The sequence below is a fragment of the Stegodyphus dumicola genome, chromosome 12 (genome assembly GCF_044657685.1).
Source record: "Stegodyphus dumicola isolate Sdum_Otavi_A_Nest chromosome 12, ASM4465768v1".
NCBI lineage: Eukaryota > Metazoa > Arthropoda > Arachnida > Araneae > Eresidae > Stegodyphus > Stegodyphus dumicola.
Window position 1 is genome coordinate 86,099,253 of NC_140779.1, and position 19,637 is coordinate 86,118,889.

The following is a 19,637-nucleotide window of genomic DNA, read 5'->3' on the forward strand; positions in this document are numbered from 1 at the left end:
CCCGAAACTCCATAGATAAAACGCGTGTCGGCGAGCTGCGAGCTCGTATAACAATAAATACCTCTCAAATTCCGCACGGGGAATGGCAATTTATGCCAGCAGAATGTTTTTTGTCTATCTCTCAAGTGAGCCCTAAACACGATAAATGCGTCATTTTCCGCATACGTTCCATTGCAAAATCTGCTTAATTCGTCTTCTACACCTGTCTTTATATTTTTGTCAGATATTTATAGTTCCATCTACATGCATGTAAAAAATTGTAAGAGAAGCTTGCTGCACAAGGTTAAAATTACAACCTAACAGTTTATATACTGATAACTTCAGGTGATATGTAGAAAAGCAAAATTCTCTTAAAAACGCTATTTTGCTTATAAGTAGTCTCTTTATTTATCAATAGAAAGACCATATAGTCGTTTAAAATCATTCGTTGTTAGATAGTTGCAATTTGAATAGTATTAGTTTTACGTTTAACATTTATTGTATCTCTGTGAGTCAGATAAGGTGTTTCAGAAGTACTACTCGATTAAATGTATTCTACCAGTTGATCAATTTCAATTTAAATGTAGAAAATAGGCTTGAGGAAACGATAGTTTTAGGCTACAGGGCTAGAATTGTATTAACGTAAAACATTTCTTCAAAAAACTTTCCAAATTGTAATTTATTTTATATTCAATCAAAGACTTCTTTAAACAAAAAAATTCCAAATCTGTAACGGCTAAAACTGATGTTAAAAGTAATTATCAAAAAACTCTTTCACCGGCTGATAAAATGGAAATTTAAGGTGAAAAATGCAGCGTCGCAAGATACAAATATTCAAAATTTTAAAATTTCGATAGTATCTGAAGCCAATACCTCATTGTTGTTGCTTTTATGATATAAATTTTAGTTTTAGGACTTTTGAAAACTTTCAGTGCATTACTGTCCTCAGGAATATTTGCATACTATCTCTAAACGGTTCAGTTAAAGATATCTGTAATAACTGAAATCATACGATAATGGAAACATTTTCCTTTAAAAGACTTAACTGTGATAAAAAATTCATTCACTGGTAAATTTTACTTGCTGCAGACGTTTTAAAATTAAATTTTATGTAACCTATTCGAAAATATTTTATGTCATTCAAACATCAAACGCTTAAGCAAAATTTAATAGTAATTGGTGTAGTTTAATAGCTACTTTATTTTTATCATTTCTCCAAGTTTATTAGACGAAAATGGCATCTAACATATGACCATTCCACTTAAAATTCAAAAACTTCGGTATTAATAGTGGATAATAATTTACATTCGATTGAGGAAAACGGAAAGAAGTTACAGTAAAGCCCGAAATCTTAATAAATAGTTAATTTAAAATAATTACATTACAAGTTCATGAATTGTTTGTGATTTCTTCATGTAAACTTTCGATTTGATATAAGTCCATAAAAATGTCGCAAGATTGAAACTGCAAGACTTAGCAGGCTCTTCTTGGTCACCGCCACAAATTTAGATCCATGAATTGTTTCATGATTTTATCTCCAGGGATGTCTGACAGATAAGCAAAATCCTTCTGACCTCCATCCTTCATCCATTGTATCAAATTGCAGATTTAATTTTGTTGAAACAGAAGACGCGAAAATTGTGCAATACCCTATCCGGGATTTGAGCCTGGACCTCTCGAATACGCGTCGAGTATGCGTTTAGTTACACCACAAAGGCATTTGGGAAGGAGGGAGAAAATACCGTATAAACTGCATCACTAGTTCTGGTGGGTGTGTTGTTGTGATAGAAAATAGTGAAAAGTTTTCTAACTGTCGCTGCGTAGCAATACACCATTTGTTTCAAGATTAAGACAAACAGATGTTTAATAAACCATTCCAAGATATCTGAGAGAAAACACCAATTGTCAGATGACAGGAACGACGCCGCAAATTTGAAAATATGCTTACATTATTAAGCACAAATAACAGAGGTGTGCAACCTTCCAGCATTCCCTGGGCATCTTGGAAGAAAGAAGCTGACATATTTTGTGCCACACAAATAGCTTCTAACACCAGTGGCTGCTTGTGAAAACCGAATAAGCGAATCTCACAAATGCGAAGATTTCACTGAAAATTCTCAAAAGATTTCACTGAAAATGCTAATGAATAATTTGCTTGATTGATATGGTGAGTCGTCATTGCATAGCACTAACGATGGTTGATGAGCAAAACAAAAAAAAAAAAATGTTACGTTATTTAAACTGCGTTAACTTATGACTTTTTTAATATAATGACAGTTCTGAAGATGTTTATACAATATTCTGGTTCTAATTTGCTTCACTCTTGAAAATAATCGGTCGGAAATGGACGTATTGCTGAATAATGATGACATAAACAACGCATGACTGTGCTGAGAGGCCTATTTGTCTTTAGGTAGTTATGATTTATAAAAGACCAGCAAAGAGGAGTGATCAAATGTTTCATTAAATTGAATCTCAGGTAGCAACTCTACGCATTTTGTTTTAAATTTGCTGTAAACAATTTGCTTTGAGTATGCTATATACAAATATGCTCTGAAATATACTGAGTCTAGAAACACATTTTTTTTTATGTTTGCGAATATCAACAATTTGTTTCTAAATTCTTGTATCAAAATGTAATTCCGCGTATTTAGGATTACATTTGTCCAACGTGTTGAAATGTAAATAATTGTTTGCATTTACTCGGGCTTGCTTTATTTGACAATTCAAAGTGCAGCTTATTTTGGTCCAGTTTGGATCATAAATAACCACTCTGTCCACATTGAAAGCCAACCTCAAACCCAGATCGCAACAGTAAAATGTATCATAGGGATGGGTCTTGATACTTGCTTGGGACCACGGGTTGGACACCCCTGCTGTATAACTTTAATATCCCCAAACTGTAGGTAAATAAGCTGTGGAATTAATAATTGTAAGAAATGGAATTTTATATATTAACAATATAATTTTTTTTTTATATTGCAAGTACACTATACGAAAACATTTGTTTTCGGGAAGAAAGTTAAAATTTTTTCAATTAGTTAAACATTAAAATATTACTTTCTGCAACTGTCAGTTTTTTAAACAGCATACGAAATAGTGTATTGAAATCACACATTGACAGATTACTACGCAGCATGTTCCGAAAAATTGCACGACTAAATAACTCTTAAACGGCAGGCCCTATACTCTTCTATTAACTAATAAGATATGTAAATTTAGACTACGACAATTTTGATCCGAAATATATATTTTTTAATTTTTGAAACTTTTACACAGGCTTGTAAAATTATGCTAATAAAGAAAAGATTATGCATAAGCGAATTATTGAATGATTCCATTATAGGAGAGTGTTTAAAATGACCCTTTTATTTAATATGACATGAACATCAAGGCACAACTTGTGTTATAGACAAAGCGCCACTCGTGGCTATTTAATTGACTATTAACGACAAAAGAAATTAAATTCAAACATTGATACTTAGTCTAAGACTACATATCGCATAAGATAACAGAATAAGCTGACTGAACATATTCCACTGACGCGCAAGTTAAAGCATCCATTAGCAAAAATGCCAAAGTTGGAATATAAAGCCGGGCCTCGTAACCAAATCTGCCCTTCTCGGAAACTACTTTTTTCCGAATTAGAACTCAAACGAAAGTTTTAAGTAACTGTAAACATATGCAAGAACATTATTCAATCGTTCATGAAATTGAAACATTTAGTATATTTTGCATGTGCTTCTGAAATAGTTAATGAATTTACTTACTTTTCATTATTTCATGGAAAAAAAGTCAACATAAAATGTAAAATTCTTATTCTACATATTTTAGTTATGAAGATTCAAGTTATATGTTATTTTTCTAAAGAGAAAATTTTATTATATTCTAACGGATCGTAAGGACCATGTGCCAGAAACATGAATAGCAAAATTCAAAATTTCGAGAAACGCGTTTAGATTTGTTGAAATGTCGTAATATCTGCGTAATTATTAATATTTGAAATTATTAATAATTTATAAATATTTCAAATATATATAAATATTCTTATATATATTTCAAATTTAATTTATAATTATTTATATATATTACAAATATTTGAGAAAAAAGTGCTATGTTCTACAAAAGAATTTTCATTCCTTCATCTCATAAGACTATACGCCTGTCCCTTATGTTACAGCATAAAATCCTGAAGTAGTAGAAAATAATTACATTTGACATGTTATCGATGATTACTTTAAATTATAAAAAACAAATTTATCAGCTGCTCAGAATTTTAATTTATACATATCTAAACGTGCACTTTGTTTATTTTATCGCAAAACGCACAACGGTAATTTGCATGGATGTGTCTTAATTATCATGAAGATGTCTTAATCATCATGGAATACCCTTTTTCTCTTCTGCAAATCCTGAATTTTCAAAAAAAAAAAAAAAAATAGGATCTATCGAATTACAGAAAGCCGTTTCGGCAAATAGCGCTGCAGCCACAAATATCCGTTCAACATCTCAGGAATAGAATCAATGAAATTTAATAACGAATCAGAACTTTCTGAAACAAACAAATGACAGCCAAAAAAACTTAATATATTTTAATAACGTCTCAGCTTTTCTCTGAAACGCATGCTGAAACACAAATAATCAGAACGTTTTTCATAAGTGTAATGAATATAAAATTTTCAAATCCTTGTTTATCTTAAAAACGCTTTAAATTAATATTTCCTTAACAGCCACTACTCAGTCAAGATAAATAAAAAATATAGTATTTAAAGTAAATAAAAAAAAAGATTTCCAAAATGAAAATGAAGAAACCTAAAACAATGTAACCTTCAATCTCAGCACTGAAAACATTAAATCATTAGTTTACAAGCACGAATTTATTATTAAAATTTATGTTTGAAACAAAAATATTTCAGAAAAAAAAGTTCTGTCTTCTTTGGAGCACAATTTTGAAGAACTTGCAAATCCAGGAAATTAAAAAGAACTAAGTGACACATCAAATTTAAGCGGAGTATCAGGTTTTCAAAGATTTCAGGAGCTGTTAAGATGAAAACGGAAATTAAAATTTTAACCCAGGATATGCTAAGAAAAATGAGGTCTTAAATGGCCTGAAAAATTTTATGAGCTTAGTTGGAGGATCTCTAGAGATATATTGTAAAGTGCTATAAAATGAATTTTTTGGCCTTGCCTTAATTTATGTTTCAATATTTTTAGATATCTGAAGTATTATTATTTTAGCAACATTATAATTTTTCTAGATTGTTCTAAGAGATTAAATGGAAGTGGTTCTAGTATTATTCAAAGTAATGTGTTCGGAAGATTTATGTATGACTGCTAAGTATTAACATGCAATTCGTCTGTAGTATACTTTCATAAAAAATTCTTTTTGTTTAGATACTGCTTTACCAGTAGAACCAGTAGACTTGTATACTAGTAGAATAATCTGCGTAAATATTTCTTCCTCCTTAGACTACAAAGGGCAGTTCACACTGGGGTTTATCTTAGCTAACGGACACAGCTGACGTAGCTGACCCATTTCCAAAACCAGTTTTACCCCTTAGGGCAGCAAGTTGAAAACTTTTAACTGCAGGCATAGCGTAGCTAGTCAACACATGAAACTGACTCCGTTAGCTCAGATAAACCCCAGTGTGAGTGGCCTTTAAGGTATTTCTCCCGCCTTCTTATCATTCCTTCGTGATGTAGTGGTCAGCACCCTCGACGGGTATTCGAGTGGTCCGTGGTTCGAGTCCCGGTGAGAGCGTTGCTTATTTTTCATCTCTTCTGCTTCAAAATATACTAATATCTTTATAGTGAGGCTCCAGTTAAAAATGGTGACTGATTATGATTTTCTACCATCAGGATTTAGCGATTGGGCTCCCTAATCCCCAGTCGCCCTTTAAAAGGAAGGAATATATAAAGTATTTCTCCCTCCTTCTTAGCATGCCTTCGTGGCACGCTCGGCGAGTGTTCGAGAAATCCGTGGTTCGAGTACCTGAGAAGGGATTACTCATTCTATATCTCTCCTGTTCGAAATAATCTAATAGCTCTACAAGACTTGTAAAGATTGTAACACTAGTGCAAATGTAACAAATCCATTTTTCAACATATAACCATGAAGTTGATGAAAGGGGCTTTTTGCAATCAATGCAGTGAAAAGGCAACTCAGTAGAAAGGTGATGCATATGCAGATATCAGCAGCAGGATGATATCTTCAAAACACGAGAGTTCAGCGCACGCAGTGCAAGGCCATTTAAAAAGGGAAAAGAAAGGAAGGCTCATTTCCAGGCATGCTTCTGTAATTGAAAGTAAGATTTTACGTGCCGTATAATTAGAAAAAACATTAGGATGCTTTTACATGTGGTATATGGCTAATATGCTTGAGAAGAGGCGTAGGTTGATATCTGTCGCTAAAGAATTTGAAATTGATAAGTGTTGTTTCAGGAGCTTGGAAAGCCTACCTAACGACAAGTACTGTTATAAGAAAAGTTGGTGGTAGCCGAAAAAGGAAAACAAAAGTGACTGATTACTGGTATATCGCCTTTCAGGCAAAAAGAGATATAAATCAGACAGCGGGTAACATTAGTCGACATTAACATTAGTTGGCCCATTCATCGCCATCCTCAATACACTGCATATCGCTGACAGCAGCCATCGGTGGCACTGTTTACAATGGCGAGAAAACATAAAAACCGGACACTTCATCAATGGAGTCACACTATCTTTACCGATGAGAGTCAGTTCAGTCTAACAAACGATTCTCGGTGTCAGTTTGAAATGAAGAGAGGTAGGGACACGCTTTCAATCCTCAAACATCAGGGAAATTGGGGTGGTATGGGGAAACATAATGATGATTGGACAGATGGAAGTCCACATTTTCGACGACAGAGGTTCGCTTACCAGGGATCATTGCTGTGATGAAGTTAATATCCTCAACGTGAGTCTCTTCTGAGATGCCAATGGTCCCGCTTTGTTTTTATGGATGTCAGTGTGCTTTTATATAGGGCACTTGCTCTTTAGAAGCTTCTGGAAAGCGAAGATACCAACAGAAGGGAGCAGCCAGCGTGTTCCTCCTGATTTAAATCCCATTGAAGTTATGTGGGCTACTTCAAGGAGGCACCTGTAGACACGATCTTACATTCAAACACTACATATCTAAAACAGATGCTTCTTGAGAAATGGGAAGTGTTTGATATGGTGTCGAGTATCGACCGACAGTCCAACTCAGCTAGTGGAGTTAAGGGTGGTCATATTCTTTACAAATGTTCCTTGGTTTGTTGTTCTTCCTCTTGGACAGACATTTTTTTATACCAACGCCGTTCTATCAATAAAACCGTTTTTATTCCCTCCGCACTTTATGCGTCCTAGTAATGTTTTTGCTATTGATTTTGTCATGCTTTAAGTACTATTTTGTGCATCTGTAGTATGAATTTTATGTCTCCCACATTAAGTTTTGAGGAATTAAAGCCTGTTTCAGGAACGTTGTGTGCTTTGCACCCTAGTGTAGTTAGGAATATGATAAAACAATTCATTTGTACTTTAGAAATCTAAAAACTGAGCCATGCATTTTGTCGACCTGACAAGCATAACCTAATGAATCAGAAACACTAAGATTTGCTATATTAAATGCTTGTGTAAGTATTTCAATTTTAGAATGATAATTTAAAATTTGAAATAATTATATAAGTTCTTAAAACTAAAAAAATTAGTATTAAGAACTTTATTACTCTTTTAATTATTTTAATGGTGAAATATTTAAGACTAATGTTTGACCTAGGAAATTGCTTACACACTCCAATATGACTTTCCTTGCAAGTCATTTTGTATTTCTTCTAATGATTTTTATATGTTATCATAGGAAAATAATTGAAAAATTGCTTATGTCAATTTTTTTTTATTTTGAGCACTTCTATAATTTCTCCTTTTCGTTGGAGGGAAGCTTCTCATCAATATGCCACTAATGGATTTGACGCATTGGTATTTTGCGCGTTAACATCTCTTACATGCGCACCCCTCAAATTATTGCCATTTTGTTAAAAAAGTGATCGGTTTGTAGAGTCATTAGGTTATTTTTATGCAGGAGACTTGAAAAATGAGCAATGCCCTCGCCGAGACTCGACCCTGGACCTCTCGATTACGCCCCGACTGTACTAATCGCTACACCACGGGTTCATGCTGAAAGGAGCGAGAAAATACCTTTTGAGTTTACCTTTCGTATTAAATCATTCCGTAATTCTTAAGCAAGCCTAAAGGGCTTAAAATAATAAATGTATTTTGTAATTGTTTAAATCTTTACTTAATATTTGAGGATATATCTAACTGGTATAAATCAAAATATATTAAAACACAGAATTGTATGCAGTAGAAGGTATTTTTTAACGCCATTTCTTAAGTACCTGTACAGTACTCAAATGTGTGAAGCTCAAGGAAAGTAAATTAAGCATGCTAAATATCCCGCAGTACCAATATTTTCTTGACAATATAACTCTCTAAAAGTTTATAAAGAATTAGCTACGAAAGTTTCTAATGTTAAAAACGCTTCTTATGGCGGTTATACTTTAAATAAGTTGAAATATGAGTACTTATATATTCGACTTTCTTCAAAAGTTTGAGAAGATGGAAAAACAAAAGTCAAAATTCTGGAATTTTCGTATACAAAATTAGACAATGTTTTGACTATGCGGTTTCTTTTTTTCATAGGCATGCAACGAGCATAAATGTTTTATAAATAAAATAATACATAAATTCTGTATGACCATTTTGTTTTAATTAGTTTTGTAAGCTGAATATTAATATGTGTCATATAAAATTCATGCAACAGTCAAACTTATATTTTCACGTATTTTAAATTTTGTGTGAAGATTCTGACACGAAGGATGTTAAAAAATAAATAAATAAAATCTGAAAGTTTTGAGATTTTAATAGTCGCCCAAAAAGGCTTCCTAAGGTTTTTCACTCTCTCGCTGAGCTCGCAGTCCCCTAGTCTGTTGTTACACTCATTCCAACAAACCTATTTATTTTTGTTTTTTTAGCTTCATTATTAAGTACTACAATTTTCTTCGCACTTGCGCCATATACAGTTCAACATCAAAATTACAAGCATTTTAAAAGCAGCATAGCAACGTTTAGAATTCTCGATGCAGTGTTAAATTTTGGCATACAGATTTTTTTTTCAGTCTTTTCTCATTTAATACCATTAATGTTCAGTTTTCTTACTAAGATTGATTTACATATTTTTTTCTCTTTTTATCATAAACGTTTTATGTGCTTACTTTATATATTAAATTATTAACTATCTCTCTGTTGTCGATTACGCCTCACAAAATTCGATTCAACAGCAAAATTACGAAATATTTAAAAACAGCTTATCTTTAGAGTTTTAGGTAGATAATCTCGCACGCAGGAGATAAAATGTTTCTTCTGTACAGTGTTGCTACTGTTCGCTTTCATATCTGTGAGTTTGTTAATAAGAAATTCATTTAAGTTTTACAAAATATGAAATAGATAGTAAAACCAATTCGAAATTCAAATTTCGGGCTTCCAGGTGTTCCATGTTCGGTTAGAGGACTACGTCACACTCAGAATTTGATGGTTCTAGGTTTTCTTCGCATTACGGAAAACATTTAGACTTTCATGCAGATTCTTAATTATTTAATTCCTTTAAAATGATAGACGACGATAAGATATTGTGGCAATGATTTGAAAAGTGATAAGCCGTTTATAACGATTAAAAGAAAAATCCCGTTTCGAGATTAATAGACCATTTACGTTAACCCCCTTCTGAGCTAAAATGCATTATTCTGTTTTTTCAATTGTATTTTGATGTAATTTTTTTTTAATTTTAAAATTTATTTTACTTGAAGTACTTTACTTCAATATTCTGTTATCAAACTTTGTATTAATTAGTAATTATTTTTTGTATTTAGATTCTTTTGAAAATTAATTTTTTTAACCTCAGGTTAACAGATTTTCGTCAGTTATTGCACATGGAATCGTCAATTATTGATCTGATATATATATTGATATTGATCTAATCAATATATTGATCTGATAATTTGCAGTAATTGTTTCCTTGTTAGCTTGAAATAAAGCCAGTTAGTTTAAAATTTGAAACCAGTTCTTCTATGATAGTTGCAAACAAAACCAATAAGCTTTGTCTTGCTTTATCTTTACCCGAAGACGAAATTCCATACAGACACTTTCGATGTTTTCTTTATATTAGCCTGTAGTGTATACTAAAATAATAGTGCTCTTAATCAAACTGCATTCTAAATGATTTATTTTTTGTTTAGCATGGGGTTGTTATTTAGATATCTGAATTCAATAAAAGTATTTTAAATAAAAGAATTAAACTTCAGTTGCTGCATGAGTTTTTGTTTAAGGTTCAAATCTCTTTCATTGACCTCAATCTTTCGCTAAGATTTTCTATGCTGAATGGGAATGATTTATAAGCATTCTAATTGATCTACTACCGCCCAAATGGTGTAGTGGGTAGGGGTGACTGTGGACTGAAGGGCTCGGGTTCGAATCCCGGAGAAGGTATGAACGTTCGTAAATGCATAGTGTCTTTGCCGTACGAGATACTCTAAATATATGGCGAGCCGAAAGTTCTCTCGTGTGGTTTGACGGAAGGGAAGAAGGGTTAGAGACCCTCGAACCATCTTCGCGGATGCTCCCTTTCAAAACTGGGCTGGAAGTAGAAGTCCAACCTCTTTGAGGCTCTGTCAATCATTATTTCATGAAATTCATAGACAAGACAACAAGAACAGCAACTGATCTACTTATGAAAAAGTTAGGATATACTTAGAGTAGTGTTAAAATAGGGGTTTTGAAAAGAATACGGTATTCAGCCGTCGGTACTCAAAGTTTAGTACGGTATTCAGGAATGGTATTAATATATATAAAGAGAATATTTATACTTGAGAATAAAAACTTTACTCAGAGTTGCATATGTGAATTGAATCGTATTACTGCGTTACGGCCAATGAGTCTTATTACTGCGTTACGGTTCTTGGCGACTAGATCCATATCAGTTTCAACGGAATACTTGTAGATTAGGCTTTTCATATGGAACCATTTCCACCAATTGCTCTAGAAATTTTCTGGTTCAAATAACCAGCCATCCTCTCGGCAATCCATGGTAGAAAATGACGTTAGGTGCTAAGACGGACCTTTTTATACCATTTACAATTCCATTTATTCGCTCACCGTTTCCGTTCCGGCCATACATTCTATAAGGAATCTTGCTCGTCCCCTAAAGTCCCTTCTATCATCCCCTAAAGTTTTATTCACTTGGTCAGATTTACTGTGTCTAGTCTGCATAGCTAAAACGTAAAATTCAATCTTGCAGTCAAACACTTTGAATGATGCATCAGAGTATTTTATTTTCAGATGAACTTGTTTACCTATGGATTATGAAGCGTTTTATTTCATTCCTTTTCTTTTCTTTTATGAAAATCCTAATTACATTATCAGGTTCAGTGTTTCTCCTTACTTGCTTTGGGAACACTCAAGAACCTGACTCGGAACAGGGAGCTTACTAAAGCTATGTTCAATAAATGTGGGAAGTAGACAAGATACACAGGAAGGGTATACGAAACCTTTTATTTTTCACCCTTTACAATGATTTCCGGACTTCGGAATACAGAGACCAACCACTTGTGGTCTGAACGTAAGAATATAAAAATATTAACTAAACTCTAACTTAACTTTGGAGTAACAAGCAAGGGCCTCCGAGAAGATTGGCCGTATATTAACAGGGAGCCGTATGTAGTACAGAGAACTGTTAGCACTACAATACGTTTAAAAGTATCAAGAGGATTAAACCTCTGGCCTGGAAGGCAACCAGCAACCGAGTAAAACTGCTAAGGCAAGCGGCCTGCTTCTACTAACTCCTTCATCTCTGCTTGCTTGGCAAAAAGCCACAACTTAAGTACTTGGCGTTCGCCAGACAAATTTGCATAAATAAGTTAAAGCTTTTAATTCTGGCCGGAAGTAGAAAATAAGAAGTGATAGTAAAGATTTAAAATAAAATAAACGTTAGTAAAACTTAAGATCCTTACATACTTCCCGCCAGAGTTAATTAGTTTGAAACTGAGGTCTAAAACGACCTTGTTGAAAACTTTTAGCTCTAGAATCTAACGCGAGGCCAATCTTTTACAAACATTCCTCACTAGAAACTAGAAATTTTAAAAAAAAATTCGTTTTCACATTATCAGCTCCATGGACAATTACTTTTCATCTGTACTGCATCTAAACAGGAGCTTTTATTTTAAATCTGGTTCCTTCCAGAGATCTGGAAGGAAAACTAGTTTAATGTAATGTTACACAATTAAATGGCAAGTAACATGAATATTTATATTTCTCCTAACATTCTTATTTCATTCATGACTTTATTTAATTATCTCTCCCCGTGCTCTCTGACATGTGTTGTAAAAGAAAACACCAAACACGAATGTGTTTATGTACAAGTGTTCAACGCTACCGCCTGCAATCAAAACACTAACGTGTTAAAAATTCAACATAACAAGACCTCATAACACACCTTATCTTCATCTCTAAGCCCTGAGGTACTATTCTGAAAGTGGCTAACTCTGAAGTGTAGCGTCAGAGAGCCTAACTACATTCATTCAACCTTTAACACATATTCACACTAATTTGGCTCTTTTTACAGTCACACGAATAAGTTTAAAATTTTTGGCATTACTTTCACTTTTACCATATCACAGTATTTCTTAACATTTAAAATAACAGTTCACATTGTATATAAGGACATATTAACATGCCGTTGATTTTACGCAATTTAAAACATACATTAGTAGTACATTGTTAACTTTTATTCTTTTCCAAGCAAGTGCCAATTCTTCTACATTGAAATACTACATTTCAAAAGTCTTTCAGACTAAAATTCTTTCTTGCCAGAATCTTTTAAAAAAAATTTTCTACAATAACTTTTACAATATTCAAGTATTTACACATTCCTATTATACATCAACTTTAGTTTTACGCGCGAGTAATTGAAAAACATAATACCAAAATAGGTAACAACTCATTTCTCGCCTTTTTGGCGATAAAGGTAGACTTCACATGAGGTAAAACGTCTTGAAATCTGCCATTTGCAATAAGAATGAAAGATTAACTTAAGTTTGCAAAGTAAAATAAAGTTTTACTTATCTTTGTGATATTCAGACATTCTTTTCTCTGCCCAGTCCTGAAAGGTAGCGAAGATTCGTGTTTGATTTATCCTCCTTCTTGTGCGGCCTCGCCCTTTAGTTCCTTCCTCTAGGAGCTTTCTTTTCCCTCCAGTTCGGTCACCCTTGAATACCTTCTTTTTCTCCTCTGCCTGTGGTCTTGGCCGTTTGATGGCCGCTGGTCTTGGCGGAACCGGAACACTTCTCTCTCGTTCCTGCTTGGATCTCGTTGCTGGCCGTTCAAATTTTCCTTGTATCTTCGCCTGCGCCGCTGGTGTTTCTTCCGCAATTCGGCGACATTTGCTGCGTAGAGTCCTGTCCCATGAGTAGATCTTCCGTTTGGGAGCCAGGTTATAGTTGCCGTTATTTCTCCTGGCTCTCTTTGCATTCGTCGTACTTCTCCCTTCTTCATTCTGGGGGTGGTCGTGCGCTCTCCTTTCTGGTCGGTGGAACGGCTTCTTTTTCTTGTTACCTTCAATTTTCCAACGGGAAACTTTTTTTTCAATTGCTCCTGCCTCCTAATGGCTTGCCCTTGTGCTTGTCGTTGTTCCACCTCTGGAGCTTGTGCCTGCCGTGCCGGATCCTGCAAAAGATCTTTATTACGGTCATAGTATGGTTTTATCTGGTCAATGTTTGCGGAGCATGTTTCACCATTCCTGGCTTTTGACACTACTACAGCCTGAGTTATTTTTTCTATTACATATGGTCCTTCAAATCGAGGGAAAAATTTGGCGGTTTTATCTTCTGGTGCTGAAGAAAGTGAATGCTTAATTTTGAATACTTCATCTCCTACTTTATAAGTTACTCCCCGTCGTTTCATATCGTAATACAGTTTTTGTTTTCTCTGTGCTACTTCAGTGTTCTTTTTTGCTTCTTTAATTAATTTTTCTATATCACCCATTTTAAATTCTGGGGCTCTTTGTTGAACATAAAATAATCTATCTAACGGCGTTATAATCTTTCTGCATAAAAATAACTCAGCAGGAGTTTTGCCCGTTGTATCATGTTTTGCGGTCCTAAAGGCGAAAGCAAATTCATTGACATAGTTATCCCAGCTTTTATGAAAATTTTTAACATAACTACGGATTATTTTCACTATATTTCTATTGATCCGTTCCGCTATATTTGATTGCGGCCGATACGGGACCATTTTTAAATGACGTATGCCCAGTTTTTTGCACATGTCTTCAAATATATTACATACAAATTGAGGACTATTATCCGATATAACTTTTAGGGGCGCCCCATATTTTAAAATATATTTATTTAAAATAGAATCAGTAACTAATTTCGCGGAGGCTCGTTTTAAGGGAACAATTTCGGTCCACTTACTAAAATGATCAACCATAACAAGGAGATAGCGACTTTTATTTAACTGACTTTTTGGGAAAGGACCCAATAAATCGATGCCAATTATTTCATTTGGAAAATCGAATTTAATACTATTTAGAAACCCGCCCGGGCGGAAATTAATATAATTAACTGCTTGACATGTTGGGCAGCACTGGACATACGCCCTTGTTAACTTTTGCAGTTCAGGAAAATACACTGCTTCGCGTACGCGTTGGATAGCTTTTCGAATACCAGCATGAGAAGATAAAGGGCTGTCGTGTAACTCCTGCAGGATATTTAATCTAAGACTAGCTGGGATAACAGGTCGAAATTCATTGTTGGAATTTGTAGTTTTTGTATAAAATAATAGACCATCTATTAGTTCGTAATGGGCCGCCCTATTTCTTATCGCCACAATATCTTGGTGGCTAAAATTTTCAGGATACTTTAAATACTCATAAATGTTTCTAAACTCAGGATCCTTACCCAGTTCGGTTATTACAGTTTCTAGGAAATTTATTGTACATGCTGTGAGCATTGCCACCTTTACAGTATTACCTTCTTCATCTATTTTTATTCTGGATAGGGCATCTGCTACGATATTTTCCTTTCCGGGGATATGCTTGATTACCAGATTATATTCTTGTAGCTTGAGTGCGCATCTTATTAATCTTGGGGATAAGTTTTTCCCTGAGTACAATCTAGTTACCGCCGCATGATCAGAATACACTGTTATTGGCGCCCTTCCAAAATAGACTCGGAACTTTTGCACTGCTAACAGAACAGCAAGTGCCTCTCTCTCGGTCGCGGAATAATTTCTTTGTGTTTGATTTAAAGATCGACTAAAAATGCCACGGGCTGCTGATTTTGCAAAAGTACCGCTCCTACCGCATAATCCGAAGCATCCGCTGAAATTTCTAAATTCTCATCCTTTTCAGGAAATTTCAACACAGGGGCTTGCGTTAATGCTTGCTTTAATTTTTCGAAAGCACTATTGGCTTCGGTCGTCCACGAGAATCTTGCCTTTTTCCTTTTTAATTTTAACAATGGTTCAGCAATAGCTGCAAAATCTTTTATAAAGGACCTATAATATGAACAAAGTCCTAGAAAAGAAGAGAGCTTCTTCGCCGTATTTGGCGGCGGATACTTTTGCACAGTGATTATTTTTGATTCGTCTGTCTCGATTCCTTTCTGAGATATTTTGTAACGTAAATATTTTAATTCAGGGGCTGCAAATTTGCACTTTTCGACATTAACTTTTAGACCGGCCTCATTTAATAATGAAAACACCTGTCTTAAATCCTGTACATGTTGGTCCAGATTATCACTAGTAATAATGATATCGTCTAAATAGATAAAAGTGGACTTTCCAAGAACAGGCCTTAGCACAATGTCCATACATCGCTGATATGTTGCCGGTGCTCCTGAAAGGCCAAACGGCATACGCAGGAATGCATAAGTGCCAGACTTGGTTATAAAAGCAGTCTTAGGCACGTCTTCCGGTCTAACCCCTACTTGAAAATAACCAGTCGTTAGGTCTAAAGTCGTCATGTATTTGGTAGACGTTATGTTCCTTAGAATTTCTTCAATAATAGGTAACGGATATACCGGATATTTAGTCATGGAGTTTAATTTACGATAGTCAATCGCGAAACGCCACCTTTTTGGATGTGTTAATGGATAGTCATAGTTTTTCTTACATAAAACCACCGGGCTAGCATAACTACTTGAGATGGGCGTTATGATCTTTTTCAGTAACATATCGCTAATGTGGCATTCTATAATTTTTACTTTATTCTTATCATACTGGTATGCTTTGTGGCGAACTGGCAGTGAATCTCCGGTGTCGATACTATGGTTAGTAACTTGAGCAAATCCTGGAATATCACTAAATAACGAAGGAAATTCACTTACCACTTGTCGGATACTTTGTTGCTCTTCCTTAGGCAGGTGGTCAGGTTTAACATTGGCGGTTCCGTTTTTTCTTCTCGAACTGGTTTCATCGTCAGCTTAAGAGACGCTTCATTAAAATCCAGCGTTGCTTCTGCCTCTGAAAGAAAATCTATCCCTAAGATAATATGTGCTTGCAAATTCTTTACTATAAAAAACATAACCTTTACTTGTTCGTCCTTGATACGGACGTATAGCGGTAATTTACCTATGCACTTGCATCTTTCTCCTTGCGCAGCTAACACTTTCGTATTATCCGAATTATATATGCGGTATTTCCGAAAATACTTCTTAAAAAAATCTTCTGCCACACAGGAATACTGCGCGCCTGTATCCAGGAGTGCGGTGGCTGGGATGTTATTCACCAACACTTCAATCTTCGGAAGAGTCAAATTTTTCACCATTACTGTATTTAACTTGAAGGAAGAGGGGTTTTCTTGGCCTTCGGATTTCCGCACCCTCCCGTCAGCAGAAATCCGTTTTAGTTTAAATCTTGTTTTTTCCTTTCCATGCTTTCCTTCTTTTTCCACTGGCCTTGAGACTTTTTCCCTGGATTGCTATTGAACTGTCGACGTTCGCCGGCTGTTTTTGGATGCTCGGGTTTCCTTGCCCACTGATTCGCTTTGCTTCTGTAGCCGTGTGCTTGACTTTGCTGTGGTCTTGGCTCACCAATAGGTTTCGTTTTTCCTACTGGCGTCTTCTTTCAATGTCCGCCGTTCTTCGACTTTCAAACTGGATTGCTAGCTCAAATAACTTTTCCAGTGTAGTCGGATTCCTTAATTCAATAAAGTCTTGTACTTGGGGAAGTAACCTCGGTAAAATCACTTGAATTATCTCAGGGTCCGGACGGTTTCCATACAAGAGTTTGAAGACGTGAATTTTTTTTTAAATAAAGCTTGAGAGATTTTCAATTCATTTTTGGTATATGCTGAAAAGTTCCGCTTCTAATTTCGCACGATCCCTTACGACAGGGAAGGCTTTTACTAAGGCAGTCTTGAAATTTTCGTAAGTATAGGTGGTTCCCGCTTGACCCAAGAGACTTCTGCCTATGCATTTGAACCAATTAAGCGCTTGGCCCCTCAAAGCGCTGGTAGCTAAGGTGACCTTTTGGAACTCATGCACGGGATACATCATGAAGTGGTCATCTAGTTTTTCCAAAAAACTGGTTACCGGTGAGTTTGCATTAAATGTTGCTTCTGGTTTCATCGAAGCGCGCATGGTCTGGACGATGTAACCAAATCCTTCCAGGGCGGCAGCTGGCATTTCTGGATTCTGAGCCGCTTCTGCAGGCAGCACAGGTTCTTCTTGAAACTCGCCCATGGTTATTCTTCTTCGTCGGGCGCCACTATCAGGTTCAGTGTTTCTCCTTACTTGCTTTGGGAACATTCAAGAACCTGACTCGGAACAGGGAGCTTACTAAAGCTATGTTCAATAAATGGGGGAAGTAGACAAGATACACAGGAAGGGTATACGAAACCCTCTATTTTTCACCCTTTACAATGATTTCCGGACTTCGGAATACAGAGACCAACCACTTGTGGTCTGAACGTAAGAATATAAAAATATTAACTAAACTCTAACTTAACTTTGGAGTAACAAGCAAGGGCCTCCGAGAATATTGGCCGTATATTAACAGGGAGCCGTATGTAGTACAGAGAACTTTTAACACTACAATACGTTTAAAATTATCAAGAGGATTAAACCTCTGGCCTGGAAGGCAACCAGCAACCGAGTAAAACTGCTAAGGCAAGCGGCCTGCTTCTACTAACTCCTTCCTCTCTGCTTGCTTGGCAAAAAGCCACAACTTAAGTACTTGGCGTTCGCCAGACAAATTTGCATAAATAAGTTAAAGCTTTTAATTCTGGCCGGAAGTAGAAAATAAGAAGTGATAGTAAAGATTTAAAATAAAATAAACGTTAGTAAAACTTAAGATCCTTACAACATGTCCTAAAGACGACTTTCAGCATGTCACAGACAGTCACAGAATATACAATCATAGACTGCCTAATTTTGAACTGTGATTTATCGGTCGACAATTTGAAAATTTTGCAATTTAATGTATCTTATTAAATGCAATAATATCAGTGTTAAAGCGGTATAAATACGTTAACCTCCTACAAGCATATTAAACGTACTGTTAGCTGGCATATCTTTAGTTTAACATATAATTTGCCTGTCACTGACTAAAGCTGAAGGTATTTATTCTCAGAATTTTAATCAATAGTCTTAAAATTAATTATGACCTTTTCTTTTCTATGCATTCTTAATGAACCTTTTTTTCTGGATAAAGCAATTATAACATGCTTTGTTAAACGGAGAATCCTGCGTAACAACTGTTTCTAATCCCCTTACCATAATGAACGTGACTTTGACTCTTCTGCATTTCTTTAAGGAATAATTTCATTACAGGCATTAAATTCTGAAAATATTAAGCCTCCAGTAAGACAAAATAAAAGTAAACCAAACGCTGGAGAGAAATCGAGTCTTGAATATTCAGGATTTAATTCAATTTGCTGAAAGCGAAAATGGCTCAAAAAAGTTTCGAGGAAATTCTAATGGTTTTTACGACTCCTTGCAAAGGGTTACAGTATAAAACTAAGTTTGACGTTAAGCCTCTAAAATGCGCTGGAAGGGATAAAAATGCTTTTCGCGCCAAACGTTAATCTCTTCTCTGCTCCAAATGCCATGTGACAGTTTTAAAAGAGACTTGGACTTTAATCCTACGGAGTTGTCTTAGTGTTTGTGTGGATCTGAATATGTAAAACGAAGATCCTCTGAAAGCAGAAAACACGTTGAACAGATAAACTTCGAATCCCGTTTTAAATTTTAAAGAAATTTTACTTTCTTGAGATAAATATTACTGGTTGCATACACTACATTCATAGTAGTTATTTTAGCTAAATTGAATAGTTGAAATCAGAAAGACGATGCTTCCCTGTTCTGAAAGAATCTATAATTATCAAACACCGATCCCGAAGCTTTGACAAATGAATAAACGGATATCTCTCAAAAAATATAGATGAGAAACTCTATCCTACTAGCAATGTTCGCTACAGTATTATTTTGCCCAAAATTGAATTATGGACAAGGCATGGATGTTCGGAAGTCTTTGCGGCATGGGGCGTGGGACACTTAAAATACATGCAGGCCGAAAATTGCCTCTTGTCTCTTGGTGGTAGCGAAAGACCT